Below are 8,066 nucleotides of genomic sequence, written 5' to 3' on the forward strand. Positions count from 1 at the left end.
GGTTTTTTTTGTTTGTTTTTGTTTTTTGTTTTGTTTTGTTTTTGAGGAAGATTAGCCCTGAGCTAACATCTGCCAATCCTTCTCTTTTTGCTGAGGAAGACTGGCCCTGAGCTAACATTCATGCCCATCTTCGTGTACTTTCTATGTGGGACGCCTACCACAGCATGGCTTGCCAAGCGGTGCCATGTCCACACCCAGGATCCGAACCAGTGAACCCCGGGCCACTGAAGCGGAGCGTGCGCACTTAACCGCTGTGCCACCGGGCCGGCCCCTCACCTTGTTAATATAAACTCAGGTGTGGTTGAAAGGGGTTTGTTACAAATATCAAAACACCTTTATCGTTCCGATCACTTAGGAAATTCCAAGGGTTTTAGGAGCTCTGTGCCGGAAACAGGACAGACCAAATATATCTTTCTTATTATAAACCACAATCGCACGGTATGCATCTAATTTTTAGATGCATTTCAAAGTGAGTTGTGGAAACCAGCCCTAAATCTTCAACAAGCGTTCAGGTCACAGTTGTGTTTTTTTTAATGAGGTGACATTTACGTGCTGTGAAATGCACAAATCTTTTTCTTTTCTTTTTTTGGGGGGAGATTGGCCCTGAGCAAAGATTTGTTGCCAATCTTCTTCTCTTTCTTTTCTCCCCAAAGCCCCAGTACATAGTTGTGGGTCATTCTAGTTCCTCTATGTGGGACGCTGCCTCAGCACGGCTGGACCAGCGGTGTTAGATCTGTGCCCAGGATTCGAACCGGTGGACCCCGGGCCGCCCAAGCAGAGCACAGGAACTTAACCCCTCGGCCACGGGGCGGCCCCACACAAATCTAAATTCATGAGCTTTGAGAAAGCCCTAACTTGTGTGGCCCTTCCCCTTTGCATACTGGGATGTCCTGTATGGAATATCCCACATTCTGGATTCTCCTCTTTCCTTATAGATCCCTTTAGCTTGGACACTTCCTCCTCCATCCCCCCCGCCCATCCCCCCAGGGTTTCCCAAAAGCTGGAAGGTGTGTCTAGAACAGGGCTTCTCACCTCAGCACCGCTGACCCTTGGGGCTGGATGATCCTTCGTCGGGGGCCCGTCCTGTGCACTGCAGGATGCTGAGCAGCATATCCTTGGCTTCCACCCACTACTCCCAGTAGCATTTCCTATGCTCAATTGTGACAACCAAAAATGTTTCCAGACATTGCCAAATGTCCCCTAGGGGCACAGAATTGTCCCTGGTTGAACGCCACTGGGCTCAACGTTCGTGGTATGAATTCTTCTCAGTTTGTTCCCAAAGCCGTGGGTCCCCAGTGGTGAAGGAGGTGGACACAATCGCTCTTCCAGAGACAGCCAACCGACAGGAGAGACAGACACTTACACCTGGACCCCAGGAGCTCCCGACTTCCTTGGCCTAGCGATCGGCTTTTACTCTCTTTTTTCTTTTCTTTTTGGAGGAAGATTAGCTCTGAGCTAACATCTGCCGCCAATCCTCCTCTTTTTTTTTTTGCTGAGGAAGACTGGCCCTGAGCTAACATCCATGCCCATCCTCCTCTATTTTATGTGGGACGCCTGCCACAGCATGGCTTGCCAAGTAGTGTGTAGGTCTGAACCCAGGATCTGAACCAGCAAACCCAAGGCTGCTGAAGTGGAACGTGTGAACTTAACTGCTGGGCCACCGGACCGGCCCCGGGACTGGTTTTTAAAGCTGCCCGGGGATTCTCATGGACAGCCCGGGATGAGAGCTGGTGACCCCGAGCTACAGGTGACAAAGCATTTCTTGTGGGCCAGGAAATACTCGAGCCCCGTCGATGCCCACACGCAGAAGCGTGAGCTGCCAGGTTCAAATCCGAGCTGGACAAGTGACGTCAGCCCTCTGAGTCTCAGTTTCCTCATGTAGCATCACCCGTGGAAAGTCCTCGTGAGGATTAAGTGAGTAGCTTTGCAGATAGAGCTCTTGGCACTGTGCTGGGCACTGAGTAAGTGTCTGACAGATACAACAAAACTATGACTGCGAATCTTGGTATGACGAGGTGTCCCCGGTTGCGTTTCTGCATCGGCGAGGTGTGTCTCTGTCCCTGAGCTGAGAGAGAGCCTGCCGGGGGGAGCAAGCCGAGTGAGGGGTGAGGCCCAGGTCACAGCGGAAAACTGGGAGATTGGACGTGGCCCCCACGGTCCCGCCATTCTGCTGGTTGAGAGGCAGGTCCTACCTCTGAACCTTCGCCCTTGCTGTCCCTCTGTCCTTCTTTCCTTCACCTCCTTCAAGTGACTGCTCAGATGTCACTACCTCTATTTTGCTTTTTGTTTTTGTTTTTGTCTTTTGAGGAAGATTAGCCCTGAGCTGACTGCTGCCAATCCTCCTCTTTTTGCTGAGGAAGACTGGCCCTGAGCTCACATCTGTGCCCATCTTCCACTACTTTATATGTGGGAAGCCCGCCACAGCATGGCTTGCCAAGTGGTGCCATGTCCGCACCCGGGATCCGAACCTGTGAAACCCTGGACCTCCGAAGCGGAACGAGTGCACTTAATTGCTGTGCCACTGGGCTGGCTCCACTACCTCGGTTTAAAATTGCAGTTCAACTCAACGCCCACCCCCAGTTTCCCAGTCCTCCACCCTGCCTCAGTTTCCTCCCTATTGACATGTTATCTGGAAAGCTCTCTCTGTGGGGCGATCGCATCCCGTTATTAAGGCTGTTTGATAATACACTAATATCTTTTAAAATTCATTTGAGAAAGGCGGGGTGTCTTTTTCTAACTGACACAAAGGTGCTATACGGGCCGCCAGCTCTCTGCTTGCATCCTCTGCTCCAGCCACACTGGCCTCCTCCACGTTCCTTCATCACACCAGGCAGGCTCCGACCCCAGGGACTTTGCACTGGCTGTTCTCTCCCGTCCCCTCCGATATCCAGCTGGTTTGCTCCCTCACCTCCCTCAGGCCTCTGCAAAATGTCACCTCCTCTGACAGACCCGCCCTGACCACCCACCTAAAACCGGCCCTGGTTCACGTTCCAGCCCATTTGTCTGACTTCAGTTTTCTTCCTCGTCCTTGTCACTCCCTGCCAATTATGGAATCTCCAGCTGTTTGTCATCTTTCTCCTTGACTACCATATTAGTTTCTTATTAGCCGCTGTAACAAAGGACCACAGATTTAGTGGTTCAAAACAACACCAATTTATTCTCTTACACTTCTGTAGGTCACAAGTCCTAAGTGGTTCTCACGGGGCTAAAATCAAGGTGTCGACGGGGCTGCATTTCTTCCAGAGGGTCCAGGGGAGAACCTGTTTTGGCCTTTTCTGGCTTTTCCGGGCCTCCTGCATCCCTTGGCTCGTGGCCCCTTCCTCCATCTCCAAAGCAAGCAGCGCGGCATCTTCTAATCTCTCTCTGACCTCCTGCTTCTGTCCTGTCTCCTCCTCTGACTCTGACTTCCTGCCTCCCTCTTTCGCTTATCAGGACCTTTGTAAGGCCGTCGAGCCCACCCAGATGGCCCCGATCATCTCTCCCCATCTCAACATCCTGACCCAGATCACATCTGCAAAGTCCCTTTTGCCACGTGAGTCCCACATTCACAGGTTCCAGGATTAGGAAGTAGACAATTTTGGGGGCTGTCATTCGGCCGACCATTCTCGTTTTTTGTTCCCCACGGTATCCCCAGTGCCTGGAACAGTGCCTGGCACAGAATAGGCACTCTGTAGGAGTTGCTGAATGACTGAATGAGTGAATGGAATACATGGGGCAGGAAGGGCAGGATGGATGTTTGGTGGAGCAGGTTTTTGGGGACCAAAGGCGAAGGAGGAAGCACCAACCCTGGAAGGAAGTGGGGGCAGCACCCCTTGCCCCGGGCGGGAGGACGATAGAAGGAGCAGGGATGAGCAGGCCAGGCCGGGCGGACCAGCCAGAGGTGGAAAGATGAACCAGCGATTGGGGCGTCCTGTTCTCCCACTTGAGCCTGCCTTCCACCCACCTACTCACCACCATCGGGCTGGGCCCAGGCCTCTCTGGAGCCACTGCAGGGAAGGGAGAGAATGGGGGGGTGCTCTCGGGGTACCCAACTGGCACAGCTGGTTTGGCTGGTCCTGGCATCTTGGCAGAGGAGACAAGGTGAGGATGTTGCTGGGAGCACCTGGGGTAGTGGGGGAGGGACCTGAAGACGCTGGGGAGGGGCAGCTCCTCTGTTCAGGGGTCCACCTCTGTGGGCCCAGACTCCCACATCCAACATCCCCACCCCAGAAGCCTCACGAGGCTCTGAAGACTCTGTCTGTCCCCACCCAAGGGACCAGGAACCTAATCTCTCCATCCTCAGCCCCTCTTCCCTCAGACCCAGGGGTCCAGGCCCAGCCCCTCCTCCCTCAGACCCAGGAGTCCAGCTCCCAGCCCCTCCTCCCTCAGACCCAGGAGTCCAGCTCCCAGCCCCTCCTCCCTCAGACCCAGGAGTCCAGCTCCCAGCCCCTCCTCCCTCAGACCCAGGAGTCCAGGCCCCCAGCCCCTCCTCCCTCAGACCCAGGGGTCCAGCCCCAGCCCCTCCTCCCTCAGACCCAGGAGTCCAGGCCCCCAGCCCCTCCTCCCTCAGACCCAGGGGTCCAGCTCCCAGCCCCTCCTCCCTCAGACCCAGGAGTCCAGCTCCCAGCCCCTCCTCCCTCAGACCCAGGAGTCCAGGCCCCCAGCCCCTCCTCCCTCGGACCCAGGTGTCCAGCCCCAGCCCCTCCTCCCTCAGACCCAGGGGTTGAGGCTCCCAAGCCTTTGGTTCCCTGGCACATTGTCACCACCAGGCTTGCCATCTTGGGATCACCGCTCTCCGGACACTCCCCTCCCTCCACACCCCTCGTCCCCTTTTGCAGCGGGGCAGATGGTAAGGACCCGGGTTCTCAGCTCCCCAGCCCCTGGAGCTGCCCTCCCCAGTCTCCGCCCCCACCAGGCCTCCAGCCCGACTCCAGGAGCTGGGGGGCGGGGCGGCCTGAGTGAGTGTGCGGGGTGGGGCCGGGGCCATGGTATCGGCCCTGGGGCTGGCTCATCAGCGGGGATGGAGCAATCCGGGTGGAGAGCCAGAGAAGGAGGTTTCTATCACGGTGCACACCCCGAGATGGGCCCACTGATTAGAGGGGAAGGCTAGGGGCAGGGAGGCCGTGCCGGGTAGGCTCTGAGGTGTCGGCTGCCCTCCTCCCACCCCACCCAGCCTGATGTCTGCCTTTCCTTCTCAAAGGGGCCATTGACAGCCTTGAGCACACAGGCATCCTCGCCAGCCGGGACCCATCCCTTCCCCACCAACAGGTGTCTAGGTGTCCCCATTTTGTCTCTGTCTGGGTCACAGGAATCCTGGCTCCCAATCCCCTCCTCCCTCAGACCCAGGAGTCAGGGCCCTCAGCCTCTGTACTGTGCCCCTCCCCACCCCATTCGGATTCCTAGTTCTGACTCTAGGATTTGGCAGCCCTGCCCCCAGCCTCTGCCCTCTCAGGAACCCAACCTCAAGGCAGCCGGAGCTGGCCCGGCCTCAGCTCTCCCAGAATTCCCAGCAATTACTAGCTTTTAATGGAAAGGTCGGACTCTGGAGGTGACAATGGCCCCGATTCTGTGGAAATACGACCTCGTGACCCAGTGACCTCCCTTTGCCCGTGTCTGAGTTCCATGAACAAAATGGCACATCCTGGGGCTTCCTGGGGCCCAGGTGGGGGCCTGGGGAGAGGCCAAGGAATTGCTATGGGGGGGCTGGGGCAGGGGGCATGCTTGAGTCCCCCCACCTGTGCTCTCTGCCCTCAGCCTAGCACGAGGGACCACTTCCTGCTCTCCCTTCACAATGGTTCCTAAGGTCCGGGGAGGGAGCGGGCCACCCTCGCGGTCAGTGGACGGGGATGTGTTCATCTTCCTGGGGGCTTATGGGGTGGAGGGCATGTCCTGACTGGCCCAACCCATCCTTACCTGACGCTGCTCCCTGCTAAGCCCCCTGGACGGTGCAGACTCTGGCCTTGGGACCCGGGAATGCCTCCCTATCCTCAGATGCCTCCTCTTTGGACGAAAGATACCCCCGGCTGTCTTTCTAACCTCTCGGCCTTTGCCCCCACCAGACCCTCCACTGAATGCTTTCTCCACTCAGCTCACTCGCCTGGTGAGTTTCCCCCACTGGGGCATCGTTGCCCTTGACCTCCCAAAGACGCCTCCACCTACAGGCAGGAGGCCGAGCATGCTGACTTTACCCCAGCCCTGCAGAGTCCCTTCCACCAGGACGCTAGCCACTCGTGTCATCTGAAACTTTCTAGCAGCCACACTTCTTTAAAAAGTAAAAGACAAACAGGTGGAGGTTAATTTTAGGAATATGTTTTATTTAATCCAATATATCCAAAATAGCATCATTTCAACGTGTAATTGATAGAAAACTTACTCGTGAGCTCTTTTGCATGCTTATCTCAATTCCCATTGAAATGCAGACTCCCCAAAGTGTTAATGTTGCCTTTAAGAGGAAAATATTTTATGCTGCTTCTGTTTTTGAAGTTAAATTTAAGTTAATTAAAATTAAATAAAATTGGAGGTGTTCACTTCCTCAGTCACACGTGCCGCAATTCTAGTGCTCAATAGCCGTGTGTGGCCAGTGGCTCCTGTGTTGGACGGCACAGCGCCAAGCTGTGTTTACTTACCTGTATTGTTTGTGGACATAATGCCAGCATCTGACCCAGAAGAGGCCTCCCCAGATATTAGTCAGAGGGATGGATGGTTGAACGGAGGCAGGCATGGAGGCGGGGATGAATAGATAGTGGGATGGACAGCTGGATGGATGGATAGATGGATGAATGAATGGATGGATGAATGAGTGGATGGATGGATGGATGGATGGATAGATGGATGAATGAATGGATGGATGAATGAGTGGATGGATGGATGGATGGATGGATGGATGGATGGATAGAGGGATGGATGAATGAGTGGATGGATGGATGGATGGATGGATGGATGGATAGAGGGATGGATGAATGAGTGGATGGATGGATGGATGGATGAATGAATGGATGGATGGATGGATGGATGGTGGATAGATGGATGAATGAATGGATGGATGGATGGATGGATGGATGGATGGATAGAGGGATGGATGAATGAGTGGATGGATGGATGGATGGATGGATAGATGGATGAATGAATGGATGGATGAATGAGTGGATGGATGGATGGATGGATGGATAGATGGATGAATGATGGATGGATGGATGGATGGATGGATAGATGGACAGAGGGTGGATGAATGAGTGGATGGATGGATGGATGGATGGATGGATGGATGGATGGATGGATGGATGGATGGACGGATAGTGGATGAATGAATGGATGGATGGATGGGTGGATGGATGGATGGATGGAGGGTGGATGAGAGTGGATGGACGGATGGTGGATGGATGGATGGATGGATAGATGGGTGGATGGATAGAGGGATAGATGGATGGATGGATGAAGGGATAGATGGATGAATGAATGAGTGGATGGATGGGTGGATGGATGGGTGGCTGGATGGATGAGTGGATAGATGGGTGGCTGGATGGATGAATGATGGGTGGATGGAGGGATGAATGGATAGATAGATAGTTGGGTGGAGGGAGAGAGGGATGGGTGTACAATCCCTGCTCCTCCCGGTGACCGCCAGCTGGCACTGAGTTTCCCACTTTCTTCTTCCCACCGTCTCCAGGTGTCCTCCCTCTCCCCTAGATACCCAGGCTCCCCACATCCGTGTCTGTCAGCTCAGTGGGCCCCGTTACTGTCCCTCTTCTCCTGTCATTGGGTAAGATGCGATTCTGGTGTCTTCCGGTTCCTCTTGCCATCTCTTTAGCAGTCTGGGCCCCTCGCCTCTTGCAACCAGGCCCTCCATGTCCCCAGCCCCATCCCTATTTTCTGAAGAGATTCAACAGACTCCTCCGGGCACCACCGCAACCCGGTCCCTCACTGTCCACCACCCCGTGACACTTCGCTCATCCCAGGCACAGCAATTTTTGAACATCTTCTGCCCTCCAGGAACTCTTCCAGACACTTCACTTAGGATCCATCTGGGGACAAACGGGGACAAACCTTGTCTTCATGGGATTGACAATCTGGTGAGGAGATATCGTCAA

The sequence above is a fragment of the Equus przewalskii genome, chromosome 9, assembly GCF_037783145.1.
Source record: "Equus przewalskii isolate Varuska chromosome 9, EquPr2, whole genome shotgun sequence".
Classification (NCBI taxonomy): domain Eukaryota; kingdom Metazoa; phylum Chordata; class Mammalia; order Perissodactyla; family Equidae; genus Equus; species Equus przewalskii.